Source organism: Malania oleifera, chromosome 6 (genome assembly GCF_029873635.1).
Source record: "Malania oleifera isolate guangnan ecotype guangnan chromosome 6, ASM2987363v1, whole genome shotgun sequence".
NCBI classification, from domain to species: domain Eukaryota; kingdom Viridiplantae; phylum Streptophyta; class Magnoliopsida; order Santalales; family Ximeniaceae; genus Malania; species Malania oleifera.
This window is the reverse complement of record NC_080422.1, coordinates 16501992-16524058: the sequence shown is the minus strand read 5'-3', so window position 1 is coordinate 16524058 and position 22067 is coordinate 16501992.

The window sequence follows — 22067 nt, the reverse complement described above, 5'->3', positions numbered from 1 at the left end:
GACATAGGCAAACTGTTGAACCACTTAAATCTTGTGTCTTTGATTATGTCTTTCGTTTTTCTCATTGTTGAGTGATTGCTTCTTTTATATTATTCATCATTGAGTGATTGCATTGCTTGTTTGTTTGATTCGTGAGTTTGAGTGAGAGCTTCAGCTGCGCATTTGCGAACAACAGGGAATTAAATTAGAACAAAGGGGACTTAGGTGAGTGCCTTTTGTATTTCTTCTATGTATGTCCACAAACAAAATTTGGGTCAAATTTTACTTATTCAACTTGAACAAGCAAACAGGGTCAACTATACCAAACCAAGCTACTTTTATTTATTTTATTTATTTATTTTTGAAATTATTTTAACCCCCTTTTAGATTTAAAAATTGTTTCTATAAAGTGAAAAAAAAAATTGAAACTCTAAAAATATATATTATCTACTTTTAAAATTTTTATTTAAGTATTACTTGTGGGCATGCATGAACACATATGGGTGGTAGTTGTTAGATTTTTAACAAAGCATACACGTTCAAAAATAATTTAAAATTTTAAAAATCAAATAAAATTGCTCCTTGATATTCAAGAGCTTGAGGATCAAGTCTTTCCAAGGCTAGGAGGCAAGATTTAAGCATTCACTCAAATTAGACACAAACTCTCTTTTTTCTCTTGTACTTTTTCCTTTTGTTTGCTTCATTATGCTATTATGTGTTGTTATCTTAACGTTGCAAGCTAGATCTAAATAAATATAGAAGGAAGTATGTGGAGCTTTCCTTATCCTTCAACACACATTATTTAACTAAAATGCTTGGAACACAAATATTCAATTTAAAATTAAGGTTATGAATATACTCTTACCTCAATTGATAAGCAATAAATACAAATTTAGATGGTCAATGTTCCAAAAATAGGTAGTATGCACTTTTTTTAAATATGAACATTTAAGAATATATAAGATATAAGCTCATAAAATCATATAAAGTGAGTATTCATGTTTAGTAAATAAAATAAAAATATTCAAAATATTAAAAAGAATAATGATAACTGGAGCAGGTAGAATATGAATTTTTGTTATCTCTATCCATGAGTTGACTTACAAAATTTTATAAGTCTACTCATGCACACGGGTTTATGTTAAGCACGAGTTGACTCATGTTAATTAGTACATATTCAGACCTATTTTATAAGTATTTTAAGTCTCAATATGCAAAAAATAACTATCTAACAAACAAATATATGAAGCACATATACTTCAAAATATTGAGAAAATATATGTACAATGCACAAATCGCTATATGCATATATATATCAATATTTTAACATGTTTACAATGTGAGCACAATATTCACAATATTTACATATATTTCAACATTACTCAACATAATGAGTGACAAATTTAACATCATGGAACACATCTAACATTGTTCATAACCCAAAACCACAATGAAGCAAATCTATTGCACATCACAGTTACAAAGTAGAAGTAGAATTAGCTTTGGGAGTTGTCAAAGCCCAACTCTACCTAAGATGACTTTTGGCGCGCGATTGGAATTGGAATCAAACTTGGTATTAGAATTGGGATAGAATAGAAAAATTTTGTATTGTGTTTGATTTGACATATAATCATTATTGAAATTGCATTATATTGTTTGACACATGCAAACACTAGAATCAAAATCAATCTTATTTGTTATTTATGTCATAAAATAGTATAGAAACTAAAGTAATTTAATTAAAAAATATTATAAGTTAATATAAAAAGTTTATTATATTTAATTATGAAATGATTAAGTTGTAATATCGATATTTTTATCATTACATACTTTATTACACTTTACATATATTTACTGTATTTCCCATTATCATTGTATTTTGTTATTATTATATTATGAATAATAAATTTTATTTTATTTTGTGATTTATATTGCATTTCCAAATTTTCTTAACTATGAGGGTAGATCATTTATTGCATTAGGATTGTAAAGTTATCCTGGGTGAAAGCTTAATCACACAACATAGAGTTCTAGTATCATATATATGTATTGACAAATGGAAGAGAATGGATAAAATAAACTAGTGCAAGAGAATTAGGTGGTGGAGCCTAAAGGGAAAAAATGTAATAAGATTTGTAGGTAAAATGATCAAAGATGGTGGTTGTGTAGGAATCCGAACCGAGAAAAGAAAAAGGAAAGAAAAGAAAAAGAAAAAGGAAAAAAGGGAAAAGGTTGGCACAAGACCAAATCGTCGACGGTTCCAGGGAGCTCAATAAAACCGTCAACGGTTTCAACAACCGAGAGTTTTTATATAAGAAATTGGAAAAATTGGTTTGGTAAGTGACCAAACCATCGACGGTTTCAGGAAAACCGTCGACGGTTCCCCCCGAGCTGAGCTTACTTAAGTGAGAAGTAAGCTTAAATTTTCATAACTTTGATATTCGTCTCTCTCTCTCTCTCTCTCTCTCTCTCTCTCTCTCTCTCTCTCTAAATTAGGGTTTCACTCTCTCACTCTCTCTCTAGCCTAGGATCTCTCCACACGTACTCTCCGGTCCTCTCTCCCTCCTCTCGGCTTGCCCATTCTCTCTCCTCGGCAAGCTAAGGAAGCTAGGGTTTCCGTCCTCTGAACACTGTAGGCATAATTTCAGGAACAAGTAAAGGGATTAGATTATATCAGCTATTTTTGAAATGTGAACCAATTAAACTGAATTATATGATTACAGGAATACTATATATGATTTTCTAAATGGATCGGGTATATGAAAATGTTGGTTTTGGTTATTATACGTATCTGGGGAAAACTAAAGTAAGTAGAGTAATCATCTCCTTTTTCCTATAAATCATATATTTAAGTTAAATTAAACCCTAGAGACGATCATATCTTTATTTTTAGCAAAGCATATTTCCCTCGGACAGTTTATGATATTATGATGTATCACTTAAAACATGTGGCATGAGAATGTTCATTATTATTGTATAATTAAACCCAAAGTTTTTATGGTATTACACAGTAAAAGATACGATTTTATACTAATCTCAGGAAATGTTAAGAATAATGTGGATCTATGAAATGACGATTTTTATACAGAGTTATGATATGTCGGTTTTATACCGAGAGTTATGATATGACAGTTGTATATCGATTTTTGGAAATGATAGGTTCTATACAAAATTATGAATATGATGGCTTTATATTGAATTATGAAAATGATATCATGTTACTATTTTTACTATGTATATTATATATATGGTTTATAAACGTCAAGAGACTCGATACTATAAAAGCTCGATACTATGGCTAGTAAGAAAGACCAGTGCAGCCACACTGCAAGAGAAGTGTAGGCAATAGATAGACGATTTGACTTGCGAAGAGTTGAGGTACCCTCCTGAGTCTAGACCAAGATGTGGTGAGGCGAATCGTTCCTGTAGACGTACTTGCAGATGAATCATGTTGACTTAGCTTGGTGGTAGGCCAGTTAAAGTTAAGTTCAGTATTTGGACAGCACAACCCGATCATGGGGGTTTATACATGATGTTATATGATGTTACACGATAGTCCAATCAGGAGGGTTCTCTATGCATATATGTTATTTATAAAAACTGGGCTATAATGAGCTGAGAGTATGCTATCAGGGAAATTATGTATTTTCAGTTATACAGGTGTGAGTACAGTTTTCAAATGACATTTCAATTAAAGTTAAATATATGAATGTTTCATGATCACACTAAAACTCATGATAGCCACACACTAATACTAATCTAATCCGTCTTACTGAGAAGTGTCTCACCCCGATACCTAATTCATTTTTCAGGTCCTATAGGGAATCGAGCCTAGCGTGCTACGGGGCTGGGATTATATTTTTGAGTTATTGTAAGTGTAAACGAGACATTGGGTTACTATGTTTATGTTTTATTTTGGGATGTAATATATAACATGAAGACATATTTGGTTAATTGAGATGGTTAGAACTTTGGTAAAATATTTTGAGGTTTAATTATCTTGCGCTGCATATTTATATTGAGTTATGGACAGGGACACTCAGGATCCCCAATTAGGGTTCGGGTCGTTATGATCATGGTATCAGAGATATATGTGTAGGAAATAGCACTCCGGACCACCCGGGTTTGGGGCGCTACAAGTTGGACTATAGAAGATGGTGTAGGCACAAACACTTTTTATCTGGGGTATTGACAAAAAGTTTCAACGCCATATTCTTTTTGGGGTATTGACACGGGGAAATATGCATGGTGATTCCCTAATAAGAAAACAATTGTAAAGAAGAGACGAATAATCATAAACAAGACATCAAGTCGCCACCTTATTTTTTAAAAAAAAATATAGGTAAAATAAAGAAAACCCTAAGCCTACAAAAATTAGAGATCGAATCCTGGAGTACATTTGTGCATCGGAAAAGTGAATGTTTAACTATCTTGATGATGGTTAACCAATTAGTACCCTTAACAGTACAGGTTCATAGAACGAAAACCACACTTATATGTGTTAGTGTTTCTTCCAATTTTTAAAATTATGAAAATGATAAAGAAAAAAAAAAGAAAAAAAAAACACACTATTTTTGGTCATGAACTACTATCTATGAGTGGTCCAAAACTGCTTCTAGAAGCTTGAAGAATAACTCTAAAAAGGGATTTGGTTTGAAAAACATCAAATTTGTATTACCATCTTGAAAACTAAAGTATAAAAATGTGCACCAAGTTTGTATTATCGATCTTTTGAAGAAGGTGAGTGAAAATAGTGAGTTTTGAAAAATGTTTTGATGAAATACATGAATTTTTTGAAAATCTAGGGCTTCATCATTGGCCTTTTACTTAAAATGAAGAAGACTTTTGAAAACAATTTGTAGTTTTTTGAAAACATTTTTTTGGGCGGACTCCTAGGTAGCAAGCATTTAATTAAGTGTTCTTCGATTCATTGAATCTAACCCATTGATTGAGACCATAATCCTCCTCGATCATATGGTCTTTGGAAGTTAAAAATCTCCATCATGCCTAGGGATAAGGGAAGAAAATACTATGCAGTAAAATCTTCCTCTTTTTCTCATCGTAAGTTAGGATTAGATTTTGAGAACCAAAGTCACTTAATTAGATGCATAATACATGAATAAGATGACTTAAAGCCACAAAATAGAGATGAAATGGGTGGTGTAAAATGCTTTGATTTAGAAAGAAAAGATCTCTTTTATTTTTTATTGAAAATATTAAAAGATAAGGATATGACATTCAAATTACCTTTTGGAAATAAAACAAAATGATTTGAAGGTTGAGTTTGCTTTAGGCCCCTACGTTCATCTCATGGTTTATGCTTATGGATTAAGTAAAACCTCAAGTTTAGGGTCTCTTCTATTTTGGTAAATATATATTTCTATTGAAATCATGAAAAAGGTTTTGACCCCATTTTTAAATATCTATCTTTGGAAATTTGGGGTGTCAAAATTTTTAAGAGATTAATTATTACTTTAATCAAGATCCAGGTTGAAAAAAAGAAGAAGAGAATTTTAAATAAATCTTCCATTCAATAAAGGAGCTTACTCCCTTGAACCTTATGTTGGTACCAAATATGGTTTCATATTATCCAAAACAAAACAAATCCAACATCCCAAAGCTAAAGGTTAAGGCCATAACATAAACTTATTAAAAAGGACATAAACTCCATTTGAACAATTTATGCATAATAACCAATAACTTCCACCACAAATCTTCAATTTAGGCAAAAGTACCACTACTTGAACCTAGACTCATGAGACTTAAAAATGATAGGTAATAAGTCACATGGTTCAATTATTTAAGTTCATAATATGAGTTCAAAATAAAGTCTCAAAAACTATCCATGGCACATGCAATCCATATTGCCAATATGGATGAAAATGGCCATAACTTTATTTTTCAGAGTTCAAATTATACACGAAAAAAATCATCAAAAATTAGATTCTTAGAGCTTTAAAATGATATATTATTTGTAAAATAAATAAAAAGGGGTGAGAAAATGGGATATAGTCAAAGTGTGGTCAAACCAGGAGGTTGTCAGGCATGTTTTGGTTAGGTGTGAATAATTTCCCTTACGAAATAAGTCCAAGTGCACGAAATGCACCATTAAAAATAAAACTATAATGCCCTTAAAACAATCGACCTTAGGCTCCAAAATTCAATCATATGAACCCAATGCAAGACTATAAAGTGATTGATCAAGTATACCTAGTTTGTTACATAAAAATGTTTTTAATCACTTCACTTAATGTCTTGAATATTTTTATTTCATGGGCATTTTCTGTGATACCCCATGGATGAAAGACTTAAAAGATTAGATGTTACTACCTATATCAACAAGGTGCACCTTTTTTTTTGGGAACCTTCCCATAAGAACTCCATGATCAAGCGTGTTTGGCTTGGAGCAATCTTGGGATGGGTGACCTCCTAAAAAATTTTCTTAGGAAGTGTGTGAGTGAGGACAAAACACACTGAAAAGGACACGTGTTGTTTTGTGGGGCCAGTCATTAGTCCGATAAGGCCCGCCCCCCTGTTGTCTGGTCCAGGTGGAGGAGGAGAGACGCAGTGCTCCTTGGCAGACCCAGGTTGGGGCGTTACAAATGGTATCAGAGCCAACACCCAGTTGGAAGTGTGATGAGATTCACATCGTGTGGGTTTGGAAATGTGAGTTCGCAATGAGGACGTTGCGTTCTATAAGTGGGGGAGAATGTGATACCCCATGGATGAAAGACTTAAAAGATTATATGTTACTACTCATATCAACAAGGTGCACCTTTTTTTTCGGAAGCTTTCCCATAAGAACTCCATAGTTAAGCGTGCTTGGCTTGGAGCAATCTTAGGATGGGTGATCACTTGGGAAGTTTTCTCAGGAAGTGTGTAAGTAAGGATAAAAACACTGAAAAGGACATGTGTTGGTTTGTAGGGTCAGTCATTAGTCTTATAAGGTCGCCCCCCCTTTTGTCTAGTCCAGGTGGAGGAGGAGAGACGCAGTGCTCCTTGACAGACCCAGGTTGGGGCGCTACATTTTCACATCAAAATGGCGATATTATTTAAAAACAAAAGACAAAAAGAAGAGTGTAGGAGGGGAACACCAAGATCAAGGAAGAAATAAATAAATAAAAAAGAAGAAGAGGAAGGAAAAATAATACTTTCAATTCTCTTTACCTATCTTCTTCATTTAAAAAATAAATTTTTTTTGCAAAGAATTTGTTTCTTAGTATGTAAAATGAGGTTGGAAAAAAGTGGAAGAGTGAGAACTTTAAGTATGAAGAAATTTTTCTTCCACCACTCGATATTTCTCTCACTTTTTATCACTTTCTCTCTTTTTCTTCAATGGAAAAAGATGATGTTCTTATCTATGAAAAATAAGATTAGAAAGGGTGCAAGAGTGAGAACTTTGAGTACAAAGAAATTCTCTTTCCCCGACACAATCTTTCTCACACTTTCCTCTTCTTGTCTTATCTTTTTCTTTCACTTTCTCACACTTTCTTTCTTTTTCTCACTATTTTCTCGTGCCATTTGAGAGAGTGAAAGGGGAGTATTGGGAGTGAAGGTAGAGAGAAGAATGGGAAAGATCATAGAAGGAGAATGCTTTGAAAAATGCATATGTGTCTCCTCGCCCTTACCCCCGGAGTGAATATTTATAGGTGAAAAAGTGAGGAAGAGGGGTGGTATATTGAAAGAAGCTTATTGGTTGGACATTAGAGTTTAGAAAAAATGGGACAAGTATCCCAATGAATAAGACAAAAGGAAATTTTGTCGAATAGGAGGTGGCCACCATTTAGGGCATGTAAAGGAAAGTTATGGGAGATTGGGACAAGTGTCCCAATGAATAAGACAAAAAAAAATTTAACCAATAGGGTATGACCACTTAGGGCATGTGGAGGAAGGGTTGAAAAGGAAGGTGTACTCCCAAGAGGGGGGGGGGGTGAATTCGGATTTTAAAATTTTCTTTAAATCCTTTTTAATAAACTCTTTCTCAATCCTCTTTAGTTTTAACAATTACACATGTAAGATTGATTAACAATAATAAGTACAACAGAAGATTAAATTAGTTATCAACCTTAATGAATGAGTATGCTTACTTTGAATGCTTTATGGATTAGTTAAGGAATCTTAATCAATCCAACCAAGGTAACCAAGTTAAGATTCACAATATGAAATAATAACACAATTTCAGCAATGCTTCCAAGATTCAGCTTTTATGTATGTAGCTGACAAAAGCCCTGTTATTAATACACAAGATACACTTGATTTTTCAATATGAAACACAATAGAAATTTCCAATTACTCTTCCAAAACTCTGATTTCAAACCAATCACTTTCAATATTAAAGATCATTGTTGATTTTCTTTTAATGATTTTTGAGTCTTGGGTGTTAATCAATCAACGTACTCCCTTATGGTTTCCGCAATAAGATTTGATCAACCAACGTACTTCCTTTCGGTTTTTGCAATCCCAATATCAAATTAATCTTCAGTTTATTTATTATCCAATCCACATAGTTATTATGAATAGAAAATTAAAATCCAACCATGCAGTTTATATGAACTGAAAAATAAACAATCAACTACGTAGTTAATATGAATGGAAAATTAAAGAGAGTAGGGAAGAAAGTGAGACGTGTTTACGAGGTTCTACTATGCCCACCTATGTCCTCGCCTTAGGCAACACACCTAAGGATTCCACTATACCACTCCTTTACGGGTAGGAGCAACCTCACACACTTCTTTGCGGGCAGGAGCAGCCTTTTACAATCCTTCCTTCAATTAGGGTGGAGCCCCCCTCTCCAAGCGATACCCCACGCTCGGTATAACGATTCAATAATCCTGAATCATCACAAAAACAAAAAACAAATTGTATATAATGACACTCTCTACAAGAGCCGATTTGTACAATTGATTAACACAATATATACTTCAATTCAAAATAACAATTGAAAGAATTTGAAGCCTTTATAAGTATATCACCGTGAGTTTTTCTTTCTAGATTGAAAATTTAGTATAGGCTCAGAATTGTGTAAGAGATTCCTAGCAAACCTCAGTAGATAATTTCATAAAGTAATTGCAAAGAGAGCTTGTGAGAGTATTGAGAGTTTTGAGAGCAAGAAAGCTTGATTACTGTAATTGCTTGGTGTGTTTGAATCCTTAGCCTTGGGGATGTATTTATAGATGATTAATCAAGAGTATTTCGTGTTCCTCAAGTGACTTGGAGTGTTTCCTAAGTTTTCATAACGGTTAGAATTTAAAAAATCAAATTTGAAAAGTACCCGTTATGCTTAAAATTTAAAATCTCAAAGAGTCAGTCAATTGAGAAATAGGAGTTAGTCGCTTGGATCCATTTAAAACATTGAGATTTTCAAACACAGAATGAGTCAGTCGACTGGGAACACACGAGTTAGTTGATTAGGTCCTCTCGGGTTGTTTCAAAATCAGTTTAAATATTTGTTAGTCGACTGGGAAAACATTGTCAGTTGTCTGGAAAGACCAAAAATTGATTTTTCAATTTTGTTTCCAAATTCTTTTTGCTCTTTTGCTTTCCCCAAAATAATTTAAGACTTTTGAAAAGTATTTTTTGGGGGTTTTCAAAACATGGTCACTAAGTCATTGAGATTCCTAATGAGCTTCAAATCCAATCAAATTATCATTTGAATGAAGTACTTACATAGAGACTCTCTTAAGACATTAAAACATTTTAAGGTTGGAGTCTTCATGCTTGTCTTTTGTTTCCATCTTGACTTTGAATTTCAAATTCTCTAAGCTTTTAGCAAGTCCTCTTTGATATTCATGCTCTCATGATCTTCAAGCTTTCATATTCCTTTTCCATAGAGTTTTGCAATCAACTTTTGTATTCATTTGAACTTGAGCTTAATAACTTGATTCCTGAAGTTTCATCACTTGCAACAAAACATGTTAAGTGACATTTTATTTGTTATCATCAAAACAAGATTAGTAAGTTATGTTAGGCCAACAAGGGTGTTGGGTCAAATGGCCCTATCCCACTAAAGAGCACACAACGAAAAGCAAAAACAAGATTAGTGGTGATTTGGGCATCTTATATTAGGATTAAATGTTCCAACAATGAGATTAGACTTAATTAAGGTTCAATTAAGTCTTATCTTTAAAATTAAAGGCTCATTAGACTTTATTTTTAGAAATCAAAATGTATTTAGTCTTAAATTACAAGATTAAGATTCAATTAGACCTTAATTTTGAAAATTAGGAGGAATTGTACTTGAATTTTGAAGGAGTAGGGGGTTTTGGCTAAGCTTGTATAGGTGATGGAATGAAGATGCGGGCATATAGAACTTTTCTTCTATGCATTGTTCTTTTTGAATTTTTTATATTTTTTATGTCTTCATATTTTCAAGTGCACTTTTATTTACAATGAATGGGTGATGTGAAATGCAGAAATAAACCCTCCTTAATTGCAAAAGAAATATGATTTTGCTATCTGTTGATGTGAGAGGTGAGGGATTAAGCACAAAATACTTAAGAAATCAAAGTTGTCCTTGAGTGTATCACCAAAATAGAAAGAACATTTCCAAAGTTTTGCCTATTTTTTAATTTTAAGAACAGAGCTAAAATTTACCAATAGCACATCAAAATCAAATTTTTTCAAAGCAAAAAGGTAACCTAGAATTTATTTTAAGGGAATTGAAAGAAGTAAAAAAAATCCAATTTTGTTACAATTTTGAAAAATAGGCTAAAAAAGAATTTCTAGAAAAAACACAAAGCTTACTTTTTAGGATAAGACACATTAGAATAAAAACAAAAAAACAAAAACAAAATCCAACCTTAAAAAGGGTTCAGATAAAATGGACCTTCGACAAATAGTAATAGAGATTTTAGGCGAATCAAAGGAAGATTCTCCAATAGCAAAGAAAGTAAAAGGTCGCAATAATGAACGAGATTTTCTTCATGGATGGTCACGTGAAGGAAGAATTTTGGTCGGGTTCTCGTTTCGTCTTTTTCGATGGACCAATGATTTCAATTTGAAGCAGGAACCATCCTTGGCCCCTCAATGAATATTTCTCCATAGTCGTCCTATGCACATGTACATGCCTAATTGTTTACAAATTCTAGCCACGAGATTTGGTCGATACCTAGGAACTAACAATGCTATGCTTAACCGAACTAGGGCTATGGGTGCGAGAATGTGCATTGAGGTGGATTTATTGGCAAATCAGGTGAATGCTTTTCTGATTGTTATTTCTGCAAATCAAAAGATTTGATAGGAAGTGAGATACGAAAAATAAGGATTTTATTGTGAGAAATATCATAGACAAGGGCATTCCAAGGTGGTATGCCAAGTGGGTGAAAGGAAACAGAAATTTGGGGATAGACGTAAGGATACGAAAAATGCTAGACAAGAAAATCGACGAGAAGTTTGGCGTGTGAAGCATTTGGATAAAGGGAAAGAAGTTTATAAAGAATTGAGAGATCCATGCATTGTTGAAGAAACCTTAGAGGTGAATCATGTTCAAGAGGGTGCAACGACATCACAAATTTTGACAGTGGTTAAGACAGTTCCGCAAAGTGAGGTAGAAGAGGGGGAGTTTGTATTTAAAGAACCAAGGCCTAAAGTGGAGATTTTGCAGATGAACACAAAATAGTATGAGATTGAGCAGAGGGAGGAGATTGTTGAACTAGTCTTGGGTGCTCCCAACTCTGATATTTTGATAGTGGAAGATATTATAGTAGTGCGTGATTAGTTGATGACATCTTGTAACATGGTTTCAGAAATCTTGGAACAAGAGTATACAATCATGCTCAAGCATGTCCTACATAATTGTGAATCGGATAGGGAGGTGGAGACAAATACTTTGGAGAAACTCCCCTTGGAAAAAGACAATTGTTCGGATGATGATTTACATGTTCCACTTGTTAAGTTGAAGGATATTAATGGGCAAAGTGAGAAGAAGTCTCAACGGGTTATTACCCGTCCAAAGAAGCTTGATTTATGATTAATGCAATTCTAGTGTGGAGTATGCGGGGTTTAGGCACGTCTAAAAGCCGTTTACAAAAGTTAATAAGGAAATTTTCGCCTTCAATTTTGGTTCTTACAGAGCCATTTTCTGATGAAAGTTTGATGTTGCTATGGGTTGACTTTCTAAATATTCTGAATTTTTGTGTGAATGCATCAGTGGGGGGTAAAATTTGGATGTTTTGGAAAAAGGAAGTGCACTTTGAGTTACAACATATGTCTGATCAAGTTATTTCGGGTATTTTTAGTTCTGTGAACCAGAATTTCTTGGCTTCATTTGTTTATGCTAAATATTGTCAAACAGATCGCCAGGATCTTTGGAATGATTTGGAGTTTGTAAAGAGGGATGATTTCCTTGGTTAGTGGGGAGAGATTTTAATATCATTCGTTCAGATTCGGAATGTATTGGTGGTCATACGAGGTCGTTATTGGCTATGAGGGAATTTAATACTTGCTTGGACAACTGCGGTCTTATGGATTTGGTTATTTCTAGAAGCAACATGTCTTGGTGTAATGGTCACAGTGGACATTCTCGGAGTTGGGCAAAATTGGATAGGGTCCTCTATAATTTGACTCTTCTCTAATCTTTACCAAATATTTATTTTGAGTATGGAAATAGGAGGACTTCAGATCATAACCCTTTGATTATTCGGTTGCATAGAGATTTGCATTGATATGGTTCTTTTCCCTTCAAGTATCAAAATATGTGGAGCACTCATCAGTCTTTTAAGTCTTGCGTAGAGGAAGCCTGGAGGGAGGAATTCCTTGGCACGAGTTTAGTTAGACTTGCTGCTAAATTGAAGCATACGAAAGTTGCAATCCGAAACTGGAACAAGCAGGTATTTGGACATGTGCATCAGAACATTAAAAAACTGGAGGAAAGTATGGAGGTTCTAGAGGCTCAGTTTTAGGAAGGGTATTCGCCAGAAACTGAGAAAGATTTCTTCCTTACTAAACTTAGGTTGGAAGCATGGGAAAAGAGGGAGGAGATTTGTATTTATCAACAAGCTAAAAAGAAGTGGTTGGAGGTGGGGGGATAATAATACAAAGTTTTTTCATGCATTTGTGAACCAAAAGAGGAAGAAGTCTATGATTCATTCATTGAAGCTTCCGAATGGAGAAGTGCTGGATTCTATAGAGGCTGTTCATGAGGGTGTCGTAAGGTATTTTCAATCTTTCTTAACAGGTGTAGGACCCAGTCAAACAACTTACCTTGATTATATTATATCTCCTATGGTTTCTGAAGAGGATAATATTGCTTTTTGTCGTGCACTGTCCGAGGTAGAGGTAAGGGATGCTATTCTTTTTATCCCAAGAAATAGTAGCCCAAGTTTGGATGGTTTTGGTTCGGTTTTTTTCCATGATTGTTGGAATATTGTAAAAGAAGAGATGATCGATGCAACTAGAGATTTTTTTGCCGGGTCTCCTCTTCCTAGATTTTATTCTGCATCTTACATTGTTCTAATCCCAAAAGTTCAGAATCCCCAGAGTTTTGACAAGTTTAGACCTATTAGTCTTTGTAGTGTTATCTACAAATTTTTTTCAAAAATTATTATTGCAAGGATGACAGGTTTATTGTCTTCATTGATTTCTCCAGAGCAGGGAGCTTTCATTCTCGGTAGAAGTATATTTGAAAATATTACATTGGCATAAGAAATGGTTCACTCACTGCATAAGAAGTCTAATGGTGGAAATGTAATTATCAAAGTTGACATGGCTAAGGCATATGATAGGGTCGATTGAGATTTTTTAAACTTGGTTCTGAAAAGCTTTGAATTCTCCCAGAGATTCTGTGGTTTAGTGGTGTAATGTGTTTCCTCTCCTTGGTTCTCCATTATGATGAATGACATTTATAAAGGTTTCTTTAAACCTTCTCGAGGGCTTCGCCAAGGAGACCCTCTATCACCTTATCTGTTTATTATTTTGTAGGAAGTTCTTTCTTGGCTTCTAAAAAAAAATTATGGAGAATAAGATAGGGGCTTACTATCATCCTCGTGGGGTGCCTTTGGTATCTCACCTATTCTATGCAAATGAAATTCTTATTTTTGCCAATGGTAAGAAAAGTTCCATTCAAATGCTTATCAAGACTTTTAAGAAATATGAGGATTGGTTTGGTTAAATGACAAATAAATACAAGTTAAGTATTTTTTTTGTCAAAGAGAATTGCTTATGCTCGGAAGCGATCCTTGTTAAGGATGACTGACTTTGTGGAAGGAGGGTTCCCTACTACATACTTGGGTGTTCCTTTGGTATCGGGTCGTATTATGGTCCGTATTTTAGAGCCTCTAGTTGCTAAATTGAGGAAAAAGATAGTGGGTTGGAAATTTAAGCTTTTATCTCAAGGAGGCCGCTTAACTTTAATTAAGCATGTATTATCATCAATAGATTCATCAATTGGAGGTAATTGACATTCCTAATATTGTCTTCACAAAGATAAATTTTCTGTTATCGAATTTTTTTTGGAGTGGAGTAAATAATAAAAGGAAAAGGAAATGGTGTTCCTGGCCTAATATATGTAAGCCTGTTTGTGAGGGTGGTTTAGGTATTGGGGATCTTGAGGAAGTAAAAAAATCATTGCATATTAAGTTTGTGTGGAAATTGTTAACTATGGATAATCTATGGACTCAATTCTTTAAAGCCAAGTATTTGAATAATAGACACCACTTGAGAGAAATGAAGCCAGATAAAGGAACCAGATTTTGGAGATTGATTGCACGTGTGATACCTGAAGTATTAGAGCATGTTCGGGTTCAAATTAAAGAAGGGTCGACCTCTTTCTAGTTTGATCGTTAATTAGCCTCCGCTCCCCTTTGTGCTAAGGTTCAAGAAATCAGAAACCATAAGCTACGAACATGAGATTGTTGGGATAGAAATTGGTGGAATGTTAATTTATTAGTGGATTTGCTGGGTGAAGAACAGACTGAGGAAGCAATAAACTCTACTATTTCTTGTAAGGAGGGTCCAGATACAGTAATTTGGGAACTTTCAATAGATGGAAAATTTACCACGACAAGTGCTTGGTAAATTATAAGGGAGCGTAAAGAGGAATTCTTAGTTTCAAAATGGATCTAGCATCCTACGTTGCCAAAACGGGTGTTAATTTGAATGTGGAAGTCTTGGTTCGCTTGTCATCCGATTGATACTCGTATTCAAGAAGTTGGTGTTCAGATGGCCTCTCGGTGTGATTGTTGTTCAAATGCCAAGATTGAATCTCTAGACCATGTGTTTTGCACGGGATCTTTTGCTCAAGAGGTTTGGAAACAAGCAGTAGTGGCGTTGAGTGTTAGTTGTATGACAACGAATACATGGAAAGTCAAAGTTAATTTTTGGTTTAGTTATGCAAAACGGGCCTCATAGTTAAGCATTTTGGTAGGTCTCATACCTAGTCTCATCATTTGGAGACTTTGGACTCATCGATGTAGAGACAGGATGGAATCAATTCATGATTCGGTGAGAACTGTGTGACTCAATATTGAATATTGGATGAGATCCATTTCAGACAAGTTATATAAATGTGCACCTGCTTCTTACACAGATATTGCAGTCCTTCGTGCTTTGGATATTCAAGTAAAAAATGTAAGGGTTCGTATTCCTTGTGTAGTTAGATGGTGTAAACCTGTGATAGGTTGGGTTAAGTTGAATGTGGATGGAAGCTATAGAGGTGACCCAGGTAATTGTGGTGGCAGAGGCGTGATAAGAGATGAAAGGGGATTATTTAAAGCAGCTTTTTCCTCGTTACTGAGTTATGGAACCAATAATATGACTGAATTGAAAGTGATTATTATAGGAATTGATCTGTGCAAAGATCTCGGATTTGATCAAGTGGAGATTGCCTGTGACTCTGCTTTGTTGGTTCAGTGGATTAATTCTGGGAAGTGTTCGACTTGAAACTTATGAGAATTGTGGGAAGAGCTTGTGTTAGTTTTGAGAGGCATACATTACAAAGTGGAACGTGTGTACAGAGAGGCGAATCAAAGTGCGGATTTCTTTGCCAAGCAGGGTGAATCTGGTATATCTCAATCATATAGTTGCTAGGATGATCTTCCATAACAAGTCAGGGGAATGATTCGATTGGATTTGTTGGGATTTCCTTCCTTGTGTTCGTGATGCTTTGTGCTAGTGTTTTGTGAAGGTTGAAGTGGATGGTTTATTTCTCGAGATCTTCTAGAGTTTTGTTTGTTTTTCACTTATAGTTGTTTAGTTCTTATTATTTGTTTGGTTGTTTCGTCATTGGTTTATTGGTTTTGATTAAGTTGGTTAAGTCAGTTTTAGATTCTTGGGGTTTGATTTTGTTATCCCCAAGTCTCAAGGTTGGAACCATGATATTCCTCCGCCATAAGTGATGAGTTTTCTAATAAAGAAAGGAGGTACCACCTTCTTTTACCCCAAAAAAAAAAAAAAAAAAAAATTTCAAGATGTCCAAAAAGTTGTAAAGACAAAAAGAATCTGGTATGACATATGGCAAAAATATATAAGCATGGAAAACTTTGAAAAGTATAAAGAGGTTAGAAAAGATGCAAAAAAGGTTATTAGTGAAGGTAAACATAGATCATTTAATAATTTGTATATAAGATTAGATACAGAAGAAGGAGAAAGAGACATCTTTAAACTAACTAGAGCTAGAGAAAGAAAGATTAAGGACTTAGGTATTGTAAAATGTATAAAAAGTGATGATAATATTGTCTTGGTTGAGGAAGAAGGTATAAAAGAAAGATGATGAAATTATTTTAGTAAGCTATTTAATAAAAATCAAGTAGAAGACTTAAAATTAGAATAGATAAATGAGAACAAGGCCAAAACATGATATTTATTCGCAAAATTGGGGTTAAAAAGTTAAGTTTGCATTAAAAAATGTGAAAAATAGAAAACCTATAAGAATCGGATAACAACCCAAGTGAAGTTTGGAAATGCCTAGGTGATATTGAGATTATATGGTTAACTAGTTTATTTAACATAGTTATAAAAATTAAGAAAATGTCATACGCATAGAGGAAAAATACTTTAATACATTTATACAAAAAAAAAGGAGGTATTTAAAATTTAATAACTATTGTGTAATTAATCTTATTAGTCATACAATGAAACTATGGGAAATGATAGTTGAATAAAAATTAAGGTTTGAAATGAATCTCAGAAAATCAATTTAATTTTATACCTAAGAGATCTACTAAAAAGTTATATATATTTTAAGAAGATTAATAAAAAAGTTTAGGGAAAATAAGAAAGGCTTGCATATGGTATTTATTGACTTTGAGAAAGCGAATGAGAAGGTGGGAAGTTTTATGATGGGTTCTAGAAAAAAAAAAAAAGGTGTGTGTAGTAGGTATTAATGTCATTAAGGATATGTATGACAGAGTAATGACTAATTTTAGGACTATAGGTGGAGCGATTAGAAATTTCCAATCACAATAAGTGTCTATCAATGATCTACTTTAAGCCCTTTTCTTTTTTGCTTTAATGATGGATGAACTGACTAGAAGTATCTAAAATAAGGTTCCATGGTATAGATGTTGTCTTCATTGATGAAACTAGCAGTGGAGTAAAATCTAAATTAGAACTATCAATAAAAGTTTTAAAAACTAGAGACTTAAGGATTAACTAGGAATAAGACAGAAGATATGACATGTAATTTGAGTTATAATAGGAGGAATATTGAAGATAATGATAATCTTGATGATGAAGAAATCAATTAACATTAATACATCTCGACACCTTAGATCTATTATGGAAGCAAAAGGAGAAATTTAAGAAGATGTAATGCATAAAGTTATAACAGGTTTGGTAAAATGAAGAAGTGTTTCAAGTGTGCTTTGTGATCATAGAATACTCTTAAAATTAAAAGCAAAGTTTAATAGGACAACTGTAAGATCAATTATGCTATATGAATAAGAATGTTGGGCAGTTATAACATATCTAAAAAAGTTAAAGTTATCAAGATGAGAATGTTAAGATGGATGAGTGGTATAATGTTAAAAAATGAATTAAGAATAACATATTTGTGGTAAGTTAGATGTAACTTTTATAGGAGATAAGACAAGGGAGGGATGATTTTGACGATTTGGACACTTGCAACATAGACACATAGTGTGCTAGTGAGAAAGAGTTAGTTACTATAAGGGGTAGTAGAAGGGGTAGGAGTAAACTTAAAATAATTGGGAATGAGATAGTGAATAAGGATTTAATAACCCTAAATTTGTCATATGAAACTGCCTATGATTGTATAAATTGTCAGAAATGGATTTATATAGCCGACCTCACCTAGTTGGATTTAATGCTTGACAGTTAAGGTGTGATCCCAAGAGGGGGGGTGAATTGGGTATTTAAAACTTTTTGGCTAAATTATTTTTATACCGATTCACCATAAATCATATCCCATTTAAATATAAGTGTGTATGTAAAATAAACATAAACATACACGTGTAGAACATATCTTATTTAAATTAAATATGTATATGCAAAATAATTATAACAATAAATAAACAGGCATACACGTGCGGAAATTAAAGTGAGGAAATTTAAATGAGAGAGAGAGATAGAAGATTTGTTATCGAGGTTCGGTCAATCCTGCCTACGTTCCCGCCTTGGGCTAACCATCCAAGAATTCCACTATATGCTCACTTAATTGGGTGGAGTGACGCCGTTTACACTTCTCCTTACAGGATGAAGTCTCCCTAACTCAATCACCAAGGTGAGCCAAACTAGTTCGTCCTTACGGGGCGGAGTCTCCCCAACTCAATTCACTAGGCTGAGCCAAACTGGTTTCTCCTTACGGGACGAAGTCTCCCCAGCTCAATTCATCAGGCTGAGTCAAACTAGTACAAATAATATTTTTCGTACAAAATAAATGCTTCTCAAATAAGTAGAGTTATACACATTGAAATACTATATGCACTCTTATATGATTTATAAATTGAAGCTCACTAAAGTATAGTTTTCTCTCAAAAATATTTTTCAATTAAAACATGAGAGTATGGAAAATGATTTTCTTTATAAAAATAACCTTTTTAAAAATTAATTTAAATAAAACTTTTGAGCAAAATATATGAAAGCAAATATTAGCTCAAGTCATTGTCAAGAAGCTTCTCAAGCACTATATATATATATCAATGAATATATATGCTCAAAGCATTCTTGAACTAGCCATAGTTTTTCTCCCACAAATATATTCAAGGAAAAGAATAGGAGAAATTAGGGATTTCTAATATGATTGACCTTTTGAAATAAATGCAAGAAGACTCTCAAGTACTATATATATGAATATGACATACATGCTCAAGCCTTCAAGACAACAATCAAAATAAAATTTCTCCAAAAATATTTTCAAATAAAAAGAAAGGGAGAAATTTTGATCTTTGAAAAGCAATAATAAAGAAGAGACTTTCAAGCAAAATATATGAGAGATATAAGCTCAAGCCTCTTCAAATGAAATCCTTAAAAATATTTTCTCAAAAAATAATTTTCACAAGAAAGAGTGTGGGAGAATTTGATCTTAGATAAAAGCATGAGGATAAAGAATAAAGGCATTCAAGCAATATATATAAACTTGAATATATGTTCAAGCCTTATCAAAATAAAATTACCTAAAGAAAAAGAAGCCTTTGAAGCAAAAATATATGAGTGGATATGTGCTCCAAGCTTCTTTCAATAACCCACAAGATTTTTCTCCCAAAAAGAATTTTCAAAGTGAAAGAGTAAGAGAAATATAAATTTTAAAGCACAAGAAGGGTTTAAAAATAATGGGAGAATCAAAAAATGTTTAACATGAATCACAAAGCGATTCTCCAACATTTTCAAGTGTTTGGGGGCTTGAATTTATTGGCCAAAAAACCCCTATGACTGTTATATAGTTGTTGGGACCTTAAAATATTTTTTTATTTTGAAAACTAGCCGTTTTCTGACCATTGGGACGCTTTACCGAGAGGATTGGTCAACTGAGCCCAAGCTCAGTCGACTGATCGATCGGCCTTGAGTTTTTTACTCGGACACTTTTCAGTGTTTTAGCCATAACTTTTTCTATATAACTCAAATTTGGACGTTCTAGGTATCAATGGAAAGCTAAGATAAAATCCCACAACTTTCATGTTGAATATATTTTAGGATAAGAAGTTATGGATTGAGAAAAATGTCCATCAATGAGACAGAAGAAACATGAAGGGAATTTTTCTACTACGGATACCTTTCAGTGTTTTGACCATAACTTTTTCTAGAAAACTCCAAATGAGGCGTTCTTAGTATCAAATGAAAGCTGGAGAAAAATGTCACATTTTTTATGTTGAACATATTTTAGTATGAAAACTAATTGATCGAGAAAATGGCTCATTTCTACTGTTTGGTCGACTAGTCGGTCGATCGACCCCTTTGTAAAAATTAGTTTTTGCATTCTTTTAACTTCAAAACCATTTTAAAACCTCTTTATAAGTTAAACATTTTATTAAAAAAGGGTTTTCATATTACTTAGGTCTTATAGTCAATCTAAGGTCATTTGAACTTCAATTCAAATCATATGATTATGCATGCACAAATTGAAATCTAATTATTATTACAATCCAAAAATAAATAAAATTTTCGTGCTTTACTCCTTTGCAATCCCAAGGAATACGCCGATATATGCTTGTTCAGGTGCTCTTACGGCTTCTATTTTGCATTCGTCACTTGTACTTATAGAATTATAAACCTATACATTCATTAAATACACAAGTGAGATACTATGGTTTGTCATAATCAAAATAGGGATCAAACTCAAAAAGTAAACATGATTTGTTATTGTTGTTGTTATTATATTATATTATATTGTTATGAATTTATTTAGTAAACATAATTACAAATTTAATTTAATTATTTTTATTTTTTTTATAATAGCAATATATTTTATTGTCCAACAGTGTTCTGTCACACATGCATGTATATATGTATATGTGTGTGTGCGTGTATATATATATATATATATATTGTATATTATCATAGTATATAATAATATCATTTAATGCAATAATAGTAACGACAATTATATTTTATATTTATATTTTATGACGTATAACATCAAGTATTGTAATATTATACAGTACAACATATAGCATACAATCTAATATATTATATGTATATGTATACTTATTTATGTTATGGAAATGTATGTTTATGCATGAATATATATGTATCCATCCACGTGGAACAATATTTTTGTTACATATAAATGTACATGTTTCAAGTACATTTGTGATGAGTTTTGCAAGAACGTGCTTTTAAAAGATTCAATGATTTCCTTTGGATTCAAAATTTGATTTTAGGCTAAAAGGTAAAAATCAAAATTGGATTCTTAATTAGTGAGATGGGTAAATTTGATTCCTTTATGTAATAGGAATTGGGATTAGATTCCAACAAGTAAAATCAAAATCAATCATTTAATTTTGATTCACAAAATCAAATTTCGATTATCAAACGTCATTTTGGATCAATAATTTTCCTGAAATCAGAGTTGTTACGTTGAGAGACTCAAGATTTTCTAACAAAAGCAAGCCTTTAGCTTCTCCTTAGTGAGTTCACAAATGTTGTTGAGAAAAATATGATTGGTAATGTCATTAAGAAATACATGATTGAAGAACTCTAACTAATGAAAGATGAAAACACTAAAGCACATCTAACTATTCTTTTTTTTTCCCTTAGCAAAAACACAAACTTCAGCACACTGAAAACAAATTGTTTGGATCCAACGAACTTTTCATCTAGGGCTGCAAATGACCGAAACTTTTACCATATTCAAACCCGTTCACTAAATAAAATTAATTTGATCCATTTGCAGCCCTATTTTCATCTATTGCAAATAAAATTAACATTGCAAGAAGTGCAATTGGCCACAATGCCATTCCATTCATATGATCCTCTAGACAAGTGAATATAGCAATATTTGCGGCAGGAAAAAGATTGGTATGATTCTAACCTATTATCAAAATTGAGGAGCTGATGATAAATATGACATGTTTCTCCAGTGTTAATAATTTCAAATTTTATACTATTCATAAATACATATTTATAAATAAATATATGTGTGTGTGCACGTGTGCGAATAAATGTGCATGTAGACAAACCCCAACAACCCTCTCCCC